The sequence below is a fragment of the Leguminivora glycinivorella genome, chromosome 4, assembly GCF_023078275.1.
Source record: "Leguminivora glycinivorella isolate SPB_JAAS2020 chromosome 4, LegGlyc_1.1, whole genome shotgun sequence".
NCBI classification, from domain to species: Eukaryota; Metazoa; Arthropoda; class Insecta; order Lepidoptera; family Tortricidae; genus Leguminivora; species Leguminivora glycinivorella.
The window spans coordinates 4,524,373-4,542,479 of record NC_062974.1 but is presented as its reverse complement, the minus strand read 5'-3'; the positions used below and the strand labels follow the sequence as shown (position 1 = coordinate 4,542,479).

The 18,107-nt window shown below is 37.7% G+C and overlaps 1 non-coding gene across 1 annotated transcript; it reads left to right on the top strand.

Moving 5' to 3' along the window:
* Positions 1-7,156: 7,156 nt before the first annotated feature.
* On the top strand, positions 7,157-7,230 carry Trnas-cga. The gene has a single exon. It is a non-coding gene; the product is annotated as a tRNA-Ser (tRNA).
* The last annotated feature ends 10,877 nt before the right edge of the window (positions 7,231-18,107 follow it).

Sequence of the window (18,107 nt, the reverse complement as noted above, 5' to 3'; positions counted from 1 at the left end):
ACAGTGCGCCGAACGGCTACTACTAAAACCAAAAACCATTTTCCGTGACAGGTGAAAGGACAAAGTTTAAATTGCACTAAGAGGTGCCGGCGAATAAGGTTGCCAGATCTCAACGAAGGTGTGGAATGTTGGGATCGGCAAACACGATAACAGATCGGGTAACACCACTTTAGTTGCAGCTATCTATAGGCTACGATCCCTGGTTACCATCAGGCAGGCTGTATGCTTTTCCGCTATCGAGATGGAAAAAAGTAACAGGTGATCAGTGCGCGGCAAACTTTGAGACCATTACGGCTCAGCCACGACATTGGTCTAAGCGCGGTAGCGGTGAGCGGCGGCCATACATTGGAGCGAGACACAGCGATGGGACTTTTCATTCGCACGTATGGCTGCCGCTCACCGCTGTCGCGCTTAGACCAATGTCGTGGTTGAGCCGTTAGTGAGTTTTCCCATCATCCGATCCGATATCGGATGTCGGAAGGATTTCAAAGGCAAAAATCAAAAATGGCGACTTCAATGTATGGATATTGGTCCTACATCCGATATCGGATTGGAGAATGTCAAAACGCACTTAGGCGCGGTGGTGGGGGTAAGTTCGCGCACCGCACACATACGAGCAAAAAAACTTCTGCGCAGGTAAGGCCAGGGGCCCATTTCTCAAAACTGAAAGTTACAAGTTACAAGCGGAAGTCTCTTTCCAACTTGTCATATTAGACATTGACAACCGCTTGTAGAGATGGGTAGTGAGTAAATACTCAAGAGTAAATATTATAGTTGTAGTTTTTTTTTTTTTTTTAGATGTAATAAATAATATGTAAATGTAACTAACATAGGTTTAAGGGAATGTACACTAACACTATGGATTTTTTCCGAAATAAAAATTATTGAATTGAATTGAAATATCGAGTAAATACTCAGTATTTACTCAAAATACCCGTATTTACTCGTTTTTACTCAAATTGGTGGGTATAAACTATTTCGCGTGCTGAAATGGAAATACAAATTAGAAATATTGGTATATTTTGTTATCGACTACTAAGTTAAGTAATCAAATTTATATTAATTTTATTTTAAAGACGTGCTCTCCATACATGTAACTATTTTTCACAAAAATAAAATTCAGAAATTACCAGTGTGTTATACATCATCTGATAGGTCTTTAAAAATTATTTGAATGTTTCTAAAAAAGTTTTTTAATAATATGAACAGTTTTGGAATAAAACGATAATTAAGGCCGAAATAATGTTTATACCTTTATAACTTTCGAAATTGTTGTTGGAAAAATATCCAGAAACCGTCAAATTATTGTCCATATAATACAAAACACAAAACTAGTACTTTAAACGTCACCAGCTGAGCCATTTTTGAGTTTTCTTTAGAAAACCCTTAATAAAAGGTCGTAAGTGCCACATTATCACTTCCGAACGTCATGCCGTTATCTAGAACATCAATTTCATTGAAGTCTCATACTTTTACTGTAAATACCTGCTTTCTTAAAACAAAACTGCTAACTAAACATTATCACTATTTTTTTCTTGCAATGATTACCTTTTTTTCGACAAACTAAGACTCCTATAAGCTTCTAATAATATAAATCTCATTTAAACATGTCCACACAGTTAAAATAAACACGACTAAGTACTTAAATCTCATTTTTTAAATTATTTTTAGGTAACAGTTTCTACTCACCCAAATGAGTAAATACGAGTATTTACTCGGTGCTTTGAGTAAATTACGGGTAAATACTCAGTATTTACTCACCCCTACCCATCTCTAACCGCTTGTAAATTGTAACTTGTAGCTTCCAGAAATGGGCCATGCACGACAGGTCTAAAAGTTTGCCGCGCACTATACCAACATTGTAACTGACTGTTTAAATGCAACTTAGCTTCAAATTCGGTTGGATCAAGGTGCTACAATTCCGATCGATTGATTGGAGTCGTACTTGCCAATGATCGGGGTCATTGACCTGACTCGTGATACCAAATCAATATCACACCCGTCAATCTATAATTAGCATACAATGTAGGAATACCATTTGCCGAACTTATTCGCCATTTCAGACTACCCCCTGGTAGATAGCACGTTATGGAGAATAAACTTGCTATGATTTCTTTACATACCACAAGTAGTACATAGTAGTACACTAGGTACCAACCTAAGTATAACCGCTCGCAGCAGTTATACTTCGACGATAGCTCTCGGTAGAAGGTACTGGAACATCATCGGCCACTCTCGTTCTCACGAGGTCGAATGCCCATGCGGACTACTGCACCCGACGCCGACGAAGCCAGAAGGTTTGACCGTTCAGTATGCGGAAATAAACTAGCTAATAACGAAACAAACTTTTATTTAAAACTGTCCCTATTGCAGATACATTCTGCCTAGCTACACTGCCTATAGGGTTCTGAACGGCCACAACGGTAAGGGAGCACTCCCAGGGGGCTAGTTGCCTCCCTTTGCTGGAGCTGATGTTGCTGGAACTACTGGATCGGTTGCACTGTACTGTGCCCAGCGGTGGTGGTGTGTCTTCATTCGACACCCCTGCTGGGGTGTGAGTGGCCCCTTCCGCGGCGAAGACTGCTACGAGTATAACTTGAAAAGCTAGAAGAACTAACAAACATCTCTATTTTGCAAGAACTGAATATCACCACACGGCTCTCCATATGCCAAGAGCGACTTTCAGATTTTTCGGACACATTATGAGAGCACCAATGCATAATATGGCGAATTAATGGTAAACATTCTTGGGGTGGGGCTCGTAAGAGATGGTCTGACTGTGTGAAGAAATCGTGTGGCGACAGCGTGTACTGTGCAGTCCACATGGCTTATGACCGCGTTCAATGGAGACACGCTACTTGTGGTCGCGATCCTCGGCAATGAGGAAACGAGGAAGAAGAAGAAGTTATTTTAAACGTTTAATTTCAATGACATTATGATTTAATACATGACATTTTAATTTACTTAACTCGTGCACAGGCGGGGAAGTTAAAGGATTAGGTATTATTTTCAAGACTATAATTGCAGTTATCTTGTTAAAATTTGATTTATGTTTATTTCAAAGAAGATTTTTATTGCTCTTACGCATTTTTTATAATAGTGTGGTGCAATAAAAACTACTAATCATATTGTTGTTTATTATTTTATCAAAATTTTACCATTTATAAAAAAAGACTCGAGACTCGAGAAGACTTGAGACTTTGGGCTCGAGATTTCTCGAAACTCGAGACTTCTAATAGGTCGAGAAATCAAAAACCCTAGGCGCGCCCCATCCATGTGGGGCGGTCTGACGCCGTATTTTTATGGACGGCTTAGCGATCCGGTGATTGCTAGCCCTACCGCTACCGGCCGTTATCCAACCCCGCGACCCCTAGCCTGGTGATACCGTTTGAGCGGGGCCAGGTTCGGGGTCGCAGTGAAGGCGACCGGCAGCTCGGGCTAAGACCTGTGCCCAGCACACGCTTTTACCGTTAGGCTACCAGAGCTTCCATCCCGTCAATGTAAGATTGACACTTTAATATTTATATAATTCATTTGTTTGATTCGCACCGTTATAGTGGTTTCAAGTCATGGTATCTTGTGTGAGGCAGTCTATTCCAGCCTACATACCATTTTCCGAAATTAACCGCCGCTCATCCGCCGTACATTTTTCACCCAATAACCATTTCTGCGGATTTATTAGCAATTCCGTCTCGTCCCTATCAATGGATCCTCGATTTATAGCATATTAAGAGGATTTTTATTCTATCACGACCGTTGCCTGCGGCTATGCTATCCTTGGACTTTGCTTGGTGTTATTTAATGTATTCTTGGGAATAAAAATTATACCTAAGTGTAGGGATAGGTATCTATTTTGGCATTCCGTTGTGAAAATATTATGATAAACATTAAATTACCTGTTTACAGTGTTTACCCCAGTACGAGTATATCTACTTAGCGATAGAAATCCGGTTGTTGGTGAGTGGAAGCAAAAAAATATTCCTTAAGGAAGTGGGCCGCCTATTAACAGGAAGCAGACCTTGACTTGCGCTCTAGATCATTCCTGTGTGCGTAGCCGAATGCACAAACGCTCACGAAACGCTCTCGATAATATCTCTTTCGTAGCTATCTATCTCTATCGCTCTTGGCTATAGGTGCGACAGAATCAGATTACATTTCTGCGGCGTTTGGGTGGCGTTTCGCGTCGCAGAAATGCCATTCGGCTACGCCCCTGTTGCAAAAACTATTCAAAGCGAAAAGTGTATTGGGCACTTTTGCACCGGGGCTTGCGCTGAGAGACCTCTTCTGTAGTAGGTATGTTTAGTCTTACATGTAATTTGGGAGGTATTAAGACTTTTAATTTAGTTTGATTATAAATTTTGCTTTCCTATCTATAAAAATTCAATAACTTGATTCACCTTACCACTCTCTAATAAAAACGAATACAGAAAACAACACACAATCAAACTAAACAACCAGACACTTTCTAGAACATTCTATTCCATTAAAGTATTCGTAATTGAAAATAGCCACCGGCTAAGACCGGCTCAAGGAGATTAAAAGTTTATTGAGTCTTCAGACTTTGTATGGAATCGGACCCAGAGGGATTAATCTAATTCTGTGGTCTCCTTTGTACAGTACAATGGCAGTCGACTTCAATAATTAATTCGATGCCAAAGACGTGCTATTCAGAGGTATTGAATTCCTCTAACAATGTTTCGGGACTACTGAGATGCAGTTTCATGTTTCAACGGGTCCTTAGTCAATTTCTACTGAGTTACTGGCTGGCTCTAGCTTGCGCGGAATTAAAATTTAGGAGCTTGCAAGCTAAATTGACTTGCACAGGCGCCCTGTTCTGAATAGCGTATCTCAAATTTGAAAACCTATCCACTATAATATATATTTAGCTTTAGCACAGACTATTAATAAGTTACTAACGTAACAGAACCTTCACTTGCCCGCAAAACGACAAATAACTACGCTTTATTAATGGCTGAAATGATGATGAAACTAATAGGTACTAATAAGTTACTACGTAAAACTCAGAGGTACCTACGTGCCATACGACTACACAGGCAGGCGCGTGGCGCCTCTCGGCCAGTTGATACTTCGACGCAACTGCTAGCGGGTAGGTACTTAACGCGCGACCGCGAGCGAGTGACGTAGGCCTGGCTTTAGCCATATATCATATGCCAGCAGGCCTAGCACATGATGGCCGCGGGAGTATGTCGCCGCGAGATAGACTACCTGTCCTTATGTCATTAATACAATTAGACAAAGACGTGTCATCTATCTCGCGGCGACATACTCCCGCGGCCATCATGTGCTAGGCCTACAGAGGCATATTGGAAACTATAAAAGTTTAAGTATCTTCTTCTTCTTTCATTGCCATGCCCTAACGGACGTCGGCAACCACCTTTTGCCATCTCTCTCCTGTTCTTTGCCATTTTTGCGAGTATGGCTGCGTTACTTTCATTAAGTAGTTTAAGTATAAATTATTTAAAAATGAGTAGAACAGAATGGGTAAGTACTTATTTGGGGTTAAAAATTGTCAGATCAGTGAAGTCAGGATAAATCGAAAAACCGGCCAAGAGCGTGTCGGGCCACGCTCAGTGTAGGGTTCCGTAGTTTTCCGTATTTTTCTCAAAAACTACTGAACCTATCAAGTTCAAAACAATTTTCCTAGAAAGTCTTTATAAAGTTCTACTTTTGTGATTTTTTTCATATTTTTTAAACATACGGTTCAAAAGTTAGAGGGGGGACGCACTTTTTTTTCCTTTAGGAGCGATTATTTCCGAAATTACTAATATTATCAAAAAACCATCTTAGTAAACCCTTATTCATTTTTAAATACCTATCCAACAATATATCACACGTTGGGGTTGGAATGAAAAAAAAATATCAGTCCCCACTTTACATGTAGGGGGGGGGGTACCCTAATAAAACATTTTTTTCCATTTTTTATTTTTGCACTTTGTCGGTGTGATTGAAATATATATTGGTACCAAATTTCAGCTTTCTAGTGCTAACGGTTACTGAGATTATCCGCGGACGGACGGACGGACGGACGGACGGACGTTCCTAGTTGACTACGGAACCCTAAAAAGGGATCGGTAGTGCATTTCGCGCGTAACATACCGCGCGTAGCATATCACGTTCTTCTTACGCACTTGATATTTCGTCGTTGAGAATGCCAAATCCCGCATGTGGGCGATTTTAAGTAAAGTAAATAACACTCTATGTATTTTGTTGCTAGGTAACTATTTGTCAATCAAACATCGAGCACGTGTATAACGGATTTGGCATTCTCACCGACGATTTGTTTGAATGGACATTCCTTCATTGACATCCATTCGCTTTTTAATCGCCTTCTTTTGGAGTAAATTAAATAAGGAATGGTTTTTGGCACAGGTAATTCTGTTTTAATTTTCCGCCGAGGGAATGCTTTAAGGAAAGAATTGTACCAAATAAGTCCAGTGAATCATAACGTACTGACTTAAATACAAATATGCAATATATCTATCCTCCCGAGATCGAATTTTATTCTCATTTGATGATCGCCTTAAACGCCAAGTATCTCTTCACTGGTCATAAATACTGCATAAAAATCTTATTACTGTCTGGTAGGTAAGGAATAAGTCTGGATGAGTGTGGAATACTGGCAGTGAGGTTTGTATCTTTAGTATTTTGGCTATGAAAGTTTTAAAAAAGAAATAAAATAATCTAGAAAGATATTTTCATTGATCACGTACCTTTTCACGTTTAAAGTAACAATTCAATATGACGCCAGTGTTATGAAACCTTCCTTGGAACTAAGTAATTTTTGTCTAGGGCAGATCTATCCAAATTATACCTCTATTAAATTAACAAGTTGATTACACAAATTTAGTATAGATGTAGGGAACAAATAAAATTATTTTATTAAATATTTTTTGATTAGTTTTTTTAAGTAGTAACACTACTATACCTCTATATAAATTATAAACTGAAATATAATTGAATTTGATTTGTTCCCTACATCGATACATGGCAGCACCATCTCTCTCGCTATATCGTAATCCTGCAAAAGGATTCATATAGGAGGTGCAAGCAAAAATTGCTCGCACTTAGAGTTAGTCAAAGGCGCCTAGCCTTCAGAGATAACATACACTAGAGAAATTTCGACTAGTATATCGGCGGTCGGGGTGGTGTAGCGGTCGAACACGTCAGCCGCGATAGCTGGAGACCCGGGTTCGATTCCCGGCTTCGCCACCAGTGGTCTTGATCGCTTTTTCTTTAGTGTATGGTATCTATTTCAGTTTATAAATTTAGTACTCGTAATTAATTGATCACAGCATATAAATAACAACCAGTTAATCATAGGATTGTAAGTATTATCACCAATGAAATGTAAGCCGTCAGGCATCACAATTAGTGTGAAGGTACACATCAGTACCACAGTATAATAAAGAGTAATATCGTACAGTATGTCCACTCACCCCCTCTCGGTTACCTCAGAGTTACCGCCTGTCAAAAAACGCGAACAGTCAACCTGTGATATTTCACTCATACAAGCATAGTTCACCGCGTTCACCTACACGAGGGCAGAGTGTGTGCGCCTCTTTCATATATTTGATCGCCAGTGTCCGAAAGTATGTCAGTACCGTACAGTTTACATAGCTATATAATAGGGATGACGACTACATAAAAAATGGCATTCTGTTTAGTCCGTCAGTTAGATCGTCTAAAAATACTGAACACATATTTTTCGCTTTTTCTAATTAATGAAAAATATCGTCATTTTTCGTTTACGAGAAAAAAAGAGAAAATACGTGTCTAAAATTATTTGATAATCTAACAGACGGACTAATTAGTGTTTTTTAGTCGTCTCGCCTATTACATGTTCGAAAGACTTTCGGTGTGTCAGTATTTCGTAAATAACTTACTCAATTTATATATCTTTTGTTGTTACTGTAAATACCGATTACAAAAGTTACCCAATATCGGTATCGAAAATACATATCTATAATGATCACAAATTGACATCGGTTCAATGGGTATAACTCCAATCGTGCCCGTTCCCACGCCCCCTACAACTAAAGTAAATTCTAAGTTTTCATAATGGAATCGAGTTTCCCCTCCTTGTAAACAACTTTGGTGTCTCTTCGAGTAAGAAGACGTACACAGTAGCGTAGCAGACATAAAGACGTTCTTAGACGAAGGGTGGTAGCAAGTTGTCGACAAGTTAGAACCAAGTTAAAATGGCGTTGCCTCGAACGGATCTTTGCATATGTTGTGCTTTGAAAAACCACACCCACCTTACCTTGTCAGTAGAAAAAGCAAACCTTTGTACAGTATGCCAACTCTTTAAGACTATATTTTTAAATTTCTTCTTTTGGCAAAGAGTATACCTAGGAGGTAATGTTCTATTTTTTTTGTGTGAAGGACTAATGAAAATGAAATGAAAATGAAATATTTATTTTTCAAGTAGGCATATTAAATACAATGCGCATATGAACGTCAAATAAAGTTACGCCGGCTCAAAAGGTATGTTACCTCTTAACAATGAGTTAAATACAGCTTACCCTTTAGGGTCACTTGCACCAGCTAAAATGCAAGATTAACCCACCATTTTATATGGAATTTGACAGTTGACAGCCCACTAACCTTGAGCACAGAATATATAATAGTACAAGTACAGAAGGCCCACTGCTTTGATGTTTCCGAAATGCCGCCTTTTTAAATACCTACAACATTCTTACAAAGAAACGAGCCGCACGTGCGCGGCGTCCGGTGATAGGGTTATCAATGGATCCAAACGAATTAATACTCACATTAAATGTTACTTACTATTATATTCAAGTCTTGAGTACTTTCTAGGTATATACGCTGTATTTATATATTTTTGTTCAAGGTTCCAACATCACAAGCCTTATTGAACCTTTCCGTGGGACTTAATCAGTAGTAGATCTGTATAAGAATGTCTTTTGGTAATTATTTTATTCAATATGTCTATTTAACTAAGTATTATTAGCCATTCCACCCGCGGACATCGCTTAAAAAAACCTCGCTACGTAAAGTAACAATAGAAAGTGCGAACATGCATTCCGTGAGAACGCGCGCTACCCCCGAGTAGGCCGCGAACTCGCGGCCGCCAGGATATACTTGTAGCGCGGCGATAGGATCGCGGAGTGAGCCGCCCCTGCCTTGAGTTAAGTGGTTGGTGCAAGTGGGCCTTAGTAAATTAAGTAATATACTTATATTGACCGGGATATAGACCGTGAATACCTACCTTTCTGATTTTTATTGAGGTCCCGATTATGTCGACGCAATGGTGGATGTCAATGTTGCGTAGACAGCGCGCGATCTACCCTCATTCGCGCGCGTCGACTGTGTTCACTCTCAGCGTTACCACTGTGGCCGGGTAATATAAGTCTAATGAAATTAACCGTGAATCATTTAGAACTCTTAAATTAAGTATCTCACTGACGAATGATACTTTTCTAATCTTTGCGATGCGATGCTTTCAATAGTTACTTGCAGTCACTTTTCTAAATTACACTTTAATTATATTCTCAGCTAAAGTATTCATAAGTTTGTAATATTAAGTTTTATATTAATGACACAAAGAGAGGGCGACAACCTCTTAACTCTAAAGTTTTGATTAGAAATTTATTGGAAAATTTTAATTGCTCTTGACTAACAATATTGGCGCTTTAGATTTGATCAAAAGAAGTTAATGTCAAAAATAAACTAATTGAATATCCTATACAATACTGTTTATCTCTCTCGCTATATCGTAATCCGGCAAAGGATTAATATATGTATTAGGAGGTACAAGTACATATTGCTCGCCCTAAGTGCGTTGCCACATTATCCGATCCGATTTCGGATATAGGACTGATATCCCATACATTGAAGCCGCCATCTTTGATTTTTACTTTTGAAATCCTTCCGACATCCGATATCGGATCGAATAGTGTGAAAATGCACTTAGAGTTGGTCAAAAGGCGCCAAGCCTTCAGAGATAACATATAAATGGCAAGGCATTAAAGGCCGGCAACGCACCTCCTACACCTCTGGTGTTTCGGGTGTCCATGGGCGGCGGTGATCGCTTACCATCAGGCGACCTGTCTGCTCGTTTGCCTCCTATCCCAAAAAAAAATACTTACTAGAGAAATTTTAACGGGTACCTCGGTGGTGTACCGGTAAGCACGTCAACCGCGACAGCTTTCAACCCGGGTTCGATTCCCGGCTTCGCGACCAGTGGACTTGATCGCTTTTTATAGTGTATGGTATCTATTTCAGTTTATAATCCTATACAATATTTAAAACAGATGTTAAGTTAGAAATATTATTCTATGTCAACTATTTAATCATGTACATGCGACGGTATTTAATATTGTAAACATCATGAAATAATTTAAACCTTTACATAATTATACATAATGACATGCAGTGACGGATCATTATGCGTTCAAACCTACTGTGTAAATTCATTTAATTGGGATTATTAAACAAACAGGATTAATTTTAATTAATCGAATGAATTGGACGGGCTATATTTATTGTAATATAGGTAGGTACTATTTTCTCTTTAAGATAAAAAATAAACTGTTTTATACTTCTAACTAACTATACTTTGTTTAGCTTACAAGATATTCACTCACAAATGCACCGATTTCAACTTTAAGGGCGTTCTCTGCGCCAATGACCTTCGATTTGAATCCATTGATATTATGATAATTTTGAAAGCCTACCATACTCGTATTAAAGCATCGTCTTTAAACAAAATAGTATCTCGTCATAATTCCTTCACAACTCATTGTTTCTGTGATATTTGGCATAAAATTTGAACAATTTTGGGGTCAAAAACTGTTTTTTTTTTTCATAACTTTGGTTTTGATTACTGTAAAATTAAAATCTGTCTTGACTTTTTAGAAAAGTTAAAGGTAAATCCAAACATGTTTGCATGTATGCAACACCCTTCACTAAAATCAAATTTCGATAAAGTGTTTTTTAAACCATTAAACATGGTATAAATAAGATTTTTTTTTCAAAATAGGGCTCTTGCGAATAGAGATAAAAGATTGAAGAATCGATAGCTGTTGGTCTTATAATTCTACCTGTAGTGCAATTTATGAGTTTCCGCTCAAAATTTGTCAAAAATCGATAAAAACCGTCTGGAGCCCCGTAAGTTAGATAATCCGATCCGATCCAATATCAGATGTGGGACCGATATCCCATACATTTAAGCCGCCATCTTTGATTTTTGCCTTTAAAATCCTTCTGACATCCGATATCGGATCAGATAATATGAAAACGCTCTTTAGGTACGTCAAATATTAAATTTGTTCTAGATAATTATAATATGGGTCGGATAGGTATGTCACTGTCAAGTGTTAATGTGATTTTACTTCAAGATGACTATAGTAACTATTTTCATTGATTTAAATACGAATTACGCAACAGATCGAATCAAATTTACCCAATAAAATGAAAATATGTGAAGTGTAATGCAAAACCAGTTCTGAGGAGGAATATAACGATTCTTGAAAAGCTTCAAGACAGTTTTACTGTAGTGGTGGAGTACATACTTCATGTCTCAATTTCACCTCCACATTTTATGAGCTGTTACTCGGTTATATTCTCTATAAGTATACTTCCAAGTATATAGAGAATGTTGAAGGATGATCACGATTCGTTCACGATTCGCTCACGATTCGCGCAAAAAAAAGGGTTTGGGCATTCGGCTACCTACGCACACAGATGGCGCTCTCAAGTTTCGATCTGACAAAAAATTAACCACCATCAGTACTGCAAAGAAATTATTAGATTTCTAAGGTATACAAGAGATTATTGAATGTATAAAGGCTGTATACAACATGAATAATCCCCTATACCTATATACCTTCTGCCATCGTTACGGTGCCAATTTAACTTTTAAATCCAAATCCGATAAATTGCTTAAAACTTTGGCATTTTGCATGTAAATCGGAGAACCCTAATTATATAGGATTAGGTATCTGTAATTTTATCCCTGCTGCCCCTTAGTAATGAATCTTTGATTGGATAGGCTTCCTGAAAAGGTTGTAAAGGATCTCGTTCATTTAGTACCTACCAACAAGGATTATTTATTTAGGACTAGCTTTTATAGAAATAGAAATAGAAATCATTTATTCGTGACAAGTGACAACAGAAATTATTTACACATAACACAAAAAGATAGGTAGGTACATACATAATGGTTCCCCCTGTTTACGCATAATTTTTTTTGAATAATTCTAAATTGCATACCCAGTATTGTCATAATTGCAGATATGCAGAAACTGTTCTTGCATAATTTTATTTCCCAGAATTTAATCACGCATATCTTAACTAAGCCGAATAGTTAGTACGCATAATTTTGAAAGACCGAATGGTGTTAAGGCAGAAAATTATTTATGCATAAACTGTTTAAGCATAAAGTTACTATCACATAACATAAAATCGCAGAATTTAATGATTGAAAAAAAAAATTCAGTCATTGAAATTCAGAAGCTTAGTATAGGCGCCCCACCACCATCAAAAAAGAAACGCGTTCTAGACAGAGCCCACCGTATAAATCAAATTATACAAAATAAGTCTGATTACACTAAAGTTGGATTTTTAAAGGCAATTGCGGCTAATTTAAAATTAGTGTAGCATTTCACATGAAACTGCAACAAAATCAATGTAATAAATAAATAAAGCATGATTATAAAATTCCCGACTTTTTTTATTGTACCACCTATACAATTATACAACGTGTTTTTTTTGTTTTCCGTAAAATTTAAAGGAAAGGGGACTTCTATTAATGAGCCCAACGATTAGTCGAATTTCACGGAAATCAATAAAAACACCACCCTCACAATATTTAGTTAAATTTTTATCTACATTGCAGTGTACATACAGTGTAAAATGCAAAATGATTAACTACGTTATCTTATTTTTTATTTCATTAAAAAGTCGTTTTCAGTTTGCTCACGGTCAACCTAACACGCTCCTCCTCGCTTCGCTCGTCGTCGCACCTAACTGGACTCTCTCACATGAGATTTCTGTTACTATGCTTATTATTTCATTAGATTTATGCCTTTCCATTGATAACTAAAAAATAATAAAAAAAACGTAAATTGTTGTTTCGGACATACATTCGGACATGATTTCGGCCTTTTAAAAGTCTGCTAAAGTAGGAATATGCTACACAACAGTATGCATGTTAAAATTCGGCCATGTCAACATTATGCTAATACTATTTTCGGGTAAGGAACTATTCGGCTAAATACTAATTATGCTGAAAGAAAATTCGGCAAGATCAACATTCGTCGTAAAAAAAATATGCGAAACCTGGTATGCGTAATACGTTTCGGACAAAACAAAATATGCCAGATAGATGGCACCCATACAGAATATTTGCCACGAAATGGTCTCGACTCAGCATGGTGTTAGCCTGGGAGGGCCAACGCTGGTCTTCCGTCGGGGTCATTGCGAGTGAAAACACGGAAAGCACACACAAACAGGAATTATAAATAAAAAGATGCAAAAAAGTATACAAATTAAAATAAAACAATATTTTCAGAGTTTATAATTAAAATTATACATTAAAATAAAGAGAACGAAACAATGACATTCATTTTTGCCCGTGGCTTCGCTCGCATTAGAAAGATAAGTTCGACTATCTCTTACTTACTTAAAAAATCACGTCAATTCGTCGCTCCATTTTGCCGTGAAAGACTGACAAACAAACAGAAACACACACTTTCCCATTTATAATATTAGTATGGATATAAATACTTTTTACTTATAACTCTTTTAATTTAAGCTCAGTATTACGATCACAATACTGTCCCTAAAACTACTGTCCTGCCTCCTAGTGAGAATTGTGCTATTATGTAGGCTATAAGCAAAGAGGATCGAGTATTATAGAGAGTTACTGTCGAAGTAAAATGTGTAATCACAGTGCATAGACTGCCATCTCTTGACACAGGCTTAAAACTTTTGAACCTCAGTTTTGACAATTTGGCCCATATTATTAGGTATGTGTTAAAATGTTAAATATTAATATGAACGCCATCTAGCTGAGCGTACCCCAAAGGTGTAATGGCATCTAGGCCACCGTACCTTTTTCTGTATTGTACTGAGGTACGTTTTTTTCTTAGACTTTATCTGTCTATACGGAGTTATATAGGTATGTCTTTGCCATAAGTAAGATTTTATAACTTGTCTGTAAATATTATTGGTCTGTACCTATCTGTTTTTTCCCCAATAAAGAAAAATAAAATAAAATAAAATTGTCGTTCACTACAACAAAAGGAAAAAACCAAAGCCAAATAATGAATCATGGTTTTATTCATTCGCCGTTAATATTAAATATGTCTCGGATCGGAACACGGATATATTGCCAATTCATGTAAATTCAATTGACCAATAAATTGGTATGCAACGTGCATAGCGTTTGTCTAGACTCGCTAGTAGACTAAATATAATCTGAGCCGATTCGACAAGCCTATTAGCACACACACACAATAATATAATCCATACTAATATTATAAATGGGAAAGTGTGTGTGCCTGTTTGTTTGTCCGTCTTTCACGCCCAAACGGAGCGACGCATTGACGTGATTTTTTAAGTGGAGATAGTTGAAGGGATGGAGAGTGACATAGGCTACTTTTTGTCTCTTTCTAACTCGTGCGATGCCGCGGGCAAAAGCTAGTGTAATATACAGGGTGGCCCATTCAAATCGGTCAGTATGGGAAAGTCTGAAACTGTAAGACATACGAAGATTTGTTCTTAGGAACCATGTCACCGATTTTGATAAAAAGAAAAACTGCATTCATACAATTAAAAAAAAAAGTGTACCCAGCTGGGGAATCGAACCCGGTTGTTTTGAAAAAATAAACTTACACTATTTCTATTCAGATATCATTTGTGTAGGTCTTAAGCAGTAAATATCTCTAAGAAACATAATGTCTAAAATGAATAAAATGCAGTCATATCACCGCACCTCCCGCCAAAGAAACAAAGTTCCTCACTTTCTAGATACGTGGCAAACCAAGAACAAACGGGCCTCTCGCTCGTTTATGCCCAGAACATGCAAGTTGTGGAATGAGCCTTCTGAGGTGTTCCCCTTGCGCTATGACATGGGGTTCTTCAAGAAGCAGGTATTTAGGGTTCTTAAAGGTCGGCAACGCATAGGTGACTCCCCTGATGTTGCTTATGTCCATGGGCGGCGATGACTGCTTTTCATCAGGCGGCTCGTCTGCTCGTTTGCTGCCTATATAAAAAAAAACTAGATGGCGCTGTTTCGCAGCCTGGAAGTGGCAAAGAAGAAATATATATGTAATTTGGGAGCGGTTTAAGGCCAACAAATATAGCTGTCTCGGCGCCAACTACGAGTTCGTAGCATTTGGCGTCGAGACACTCGGACCGTGGGGTAAGGGAGCGCGTGGGCTTCTCAGGTGACCCTCGCGCCGGCAGCTTTCTCGTGCAAAGAATTGCTATTGCAATACAGCGCGGGAATGCTGCCTGCGTGATGGGCACCTTGCCGAGAAGCCAGGGCTTAGACTTTTAGCTATTTTTATTTTTTAGATAGGTTTAGTTTTAGTTTTCTAAGTGTAGTATAATTTTAATAGTATAATTTGTAGTATGTATTTCTTTCTAATAAAATATCATTTCTTTTGTAAAAAAAAAAGACATAATCTTTATTTTTATATCATGATATCACGTTAATACATATTTTGAAAAAAAAAAATGTAGGCATCATCACCATCAGTCAAGTGTAGTTATGATAGTATTTAATAGGTGGCGCTAAAAAGTTGAGGAACGATTCTTATTATGAAGATTGTCAATCCTATATAAATCATCCTTGGTATTGATATCACCATCTTATCTTTACACAAATAAATGTTTTTTTATTTTATTTATAGAAATTGTTTAAGAGATCGGGTCGAATTCTATTTCTATACCTAGTTATGAGTAAAAACTCAGATCAGTGAGTAAAAATACCTGTACCTACAAATCACTTATTTGAGCATAGGCACATAATAAATAATAGTAATAATATAATTAAAAAAAAAAAAAAAACATTTATTGCCATAATTCACATGCAATACACGAACTAGGTAGGTACATTATATTTTACATTTTAAACAAGTTACAATTAAGATAAACTTAAACATAATATTAGTATACTATGATTAATTTATAATGTCCTTTTCTAATACATCGCACTCTCCCTTTCGACTATTTAATTTTAGGGTTGCCAAAAATCACGTATAATTATCAAATCTGTGGAGGCATACGCAAAAGGGCAGTCAAATTGTTATGTACTAACTGAACGTTGTTTTAGCGAAATGACGCCCCTGGCATATGGGACAATCTATTCTTATTTTCCTATATGAGTATTATTTTCTACATTAAGGACAATATTTTTACCCATTTCGATATTTTTGTACCATAATTGCCTTAAGTATTTGCCTTTATGACTTGTCGAAATAAAAGCACATCTCGGACACTGGCGATCAAATATATGAAAGAGGCGCGTTCCTAGCACATATTCTAAGCTCGTGTAGGTGAATGCGTACCATGCTTATATGAGTGAGATGTGACAGGTCGACTGTTCGCGTTTTTGACTGTAACTGTGAGGTAACCGAGAGGGGTGGGCGGCACTTTCAGCGGGGAGCGGGAGTGGCCATACTGTACGATAAGTACCTTTATTATACTGGATGACACTAGCCCAGGACCGGGAAAAGTGGCGTACTAGAAAAGAGGCCTATGCTCAGCAGTGGGCGATAAAGGGCTGATATGATGATGATGAAATGTGGTAAAAGTAGGTATTTGTAGATTTATAGGTAGTTACAGATTTCGTTAAGTAAACATAATACTTTCTTGTTCCCTTAGCGAAAGGTCAGTTTTATGTCCATTTGACATTCTCCCATTTTATCAGCCATCGGCGTTCTGGAAAAATACAGGTTTGGGACAGAATTGCTTCTATAAATTTTGATGGTGGTCGTAAGCTCGGCTGTTTCCCAGTCATTAGGTAAAGGTTTCAAGGTCTGCTCAGTATATGTCCTAATATGGATATTTATTTTTTGTTGGCGTTGTCTAGGTTCTTTTTTATAAGCTAGTATGAAATAATGAAACCGATAACTTTTTTATCGTTGATTGTTTCCAAGCAAAACGTCTCACATTTTCGCTCACAATAAGGAGAATTGTTAATTCAGGGTGCGTATGGCACAAACGCTCACGAAACGAAACGCTCGTAGATATCTATCTCTATCGCTCTTGCGTATTGGCGCGACAGAGCCAGACTACCTTTCGTGACGTTTCGTTTTCGTTTCTCGTCGCATAAATGCCATTCGGCTACAGCACCAGGTTAGTTGAAGTATGAAAAATCCTGATGTTAACCCTTAAATGCATGAATTTTTCTTTTAACGAGATATTAATATATGTGATAGACAATAGTTTTCTGACTCTGGGAAATATAATTAAAAAAATATTTAATATCAATTTTTATACTAAACGTACAGTTTCGTTTTCTTTCAACCCCTTATTTGCCAAGAGTGGCACTGAAGCTTTAGTAGTTTCAGGTGTTCTGCCTACCCCTTTATGGGATACAGGCGTGATTGTATGTATGTATGTATGTTTTATACTAAATCAGTGTTAGAAGTTAAATAGGCCAAATCTTATTTATATGAAATATCGTAATTGGTAAGTTTTATTTAAAAAAAATGACTACTATTAACACGTTCGCCGACGCGTATTCTATAGCATACGTTTTTGTACTACTTCTGGTGACGCGTATGCTATAGAATCACAGAGAACCTCCTATAGAGTGGCAGTCTTGTATATTTGGTTCGCGATACGAGTCACCAGTGTTTGGGGTGCGAGGAGCGGGCGGGGAATGTGTTAAGCGCGCTGTGATTGGCCGTTTCAAGGACGGCGGGCAGTCGCGCCAGATGAAAAGGGACAGAAGTATGACTGTCCCTCTACTGACGCGTAAGTGGCCAATGTAAGTTGACCTATGCCGGCTCTGAATAAATTATAAATATGACTTATTTGTGGAATGTAATGCCGTCTGTTTTTAAATTTGAGCTTCTTGTTACCTTTCCACACCATTTCACACTACAGGT